Here is a 1253-nt window from a genome sequence, read left to right as displayed (position 1 = left end):
TCATGACAGAAAAATAAGTTAATTATCAGTAAATAAAGAAGAAAGATCAGCAGACTGGTAAATGATCTTAATCAGCAATACTGGACACTAGCAAACAATGGTGTTAGACCTTCAACACTCTGAAAGGAAATGATTATAAGTTTGAATCTCTAAACTAAAAAAATTTTCAAATTCAGGATTCAAAATCTAATTGCTTGAAGATATGTTGCAGCAAGCCAGAAAATTAATCCTGGGTTGTAAGAAAAAGCAAGTAGGAAACTGTAAAACTCAGTTGTCCAATAAATATTTAAACAGAATGTTAACACACACACCCACACCCCTCAAGATAATAGACTGATCTGAAATTAAAATCCCTCATGATTTCACTAGAAGAAAATGTCTGGGAGATGGGTAGAAGTCATAGCAACTGGTAAACTCTAAACATTAGCAAAGAGGATGATCACTAAAGGAATAGCAAAAGGTTATTTCCAAAGCACAAGAAGGAAACTGCAGACCAATATGAAGAACTATGACCCCCAGAAGGACAAATGCTCCTGAGTTACCAGATGGCTGACGTCCACTCCCTATCCCAAATTCTCCACCTGTGTTCTGGGGCCCAGAAGCAAGTGATGAAATCTAGGCTGCAGACACCCCGACATGGATGATAACAAGGCTGTGGTCAAGAAGTATCATGCCTTTCTGGCCTCAGAGACTCTGATCAAGCAGATCCCATGAATCCTGGACCCAGAAGGCTGGCCAAGTCCAAAACATTGAGGCCATGACAGTGGATGAGATGAAGTCCACCATCAAGTTCCAGATGAAGAAGTGCTCTGTCTGGTCATGGCTGTTGGTCATGTAAAGATGACAGAGAGTGAACTTTTCACTTGTGTGTGATATCCACGCAACTTCGTAGTCTCACTGCTCAAGAAGAGTTGGCAGAACATCCAGGCTTTCCACGTCCGGAGCACTCACAGGGAAAGCCCCAGAGCCTGTACTGTAGTACAGCCTAGTCAATCCTACTGCTACCAAATAAGCAAACGACCAAACAAAAAACAAATACAATCTATACAAAATAGAAAATAATAGGAATGATTTCTAAAATTATAGAAATAATCCAAGCATTTCAAGTATTTCAATTAATATAAATGGATTGAATTCCTCAGAGATTCTGACATTAAACTCTCCAAAAGCTATTTTGATTACATTAAAAAACATACTAAGAACAAAGGAGAGTACTTCATAGTTATAAAGGCACAGCTCACCAACAGTCATGT

General features: G+C 38.9%; 1 pseudogene; it reads left to right on the top strand.

The window, feature by feature from the left end:
* The first annotated feature begins 435 nt into the window (after positions 1-435).
* Positions 436-989, top strand: LOC113199077 (large ribosomal subunit protein uL1 pseudogene; annotated as a pseudogene).
* The last annotated feature ends 264 nt before the right edge of the window (positions 990-1253 follow it).

Source organism: Urocitellus parryii, chromosome 2 (genome assembly GCF_045843805.1).
Source record: "Urocitellus parryii isolate mUroPar1 chromosome 2, mUroPar1.hap1, whole genome shotgun sequence".
Lineage (NCBI taxonomy): Eukaryota > Metazoa > Chordata > Mammalia > Rodentia > Sciuridae > Urocitellus > Urocitellus parryii.
This window is presented reverse-complemented; position numbering and strand designations above follow the sequence as displayed.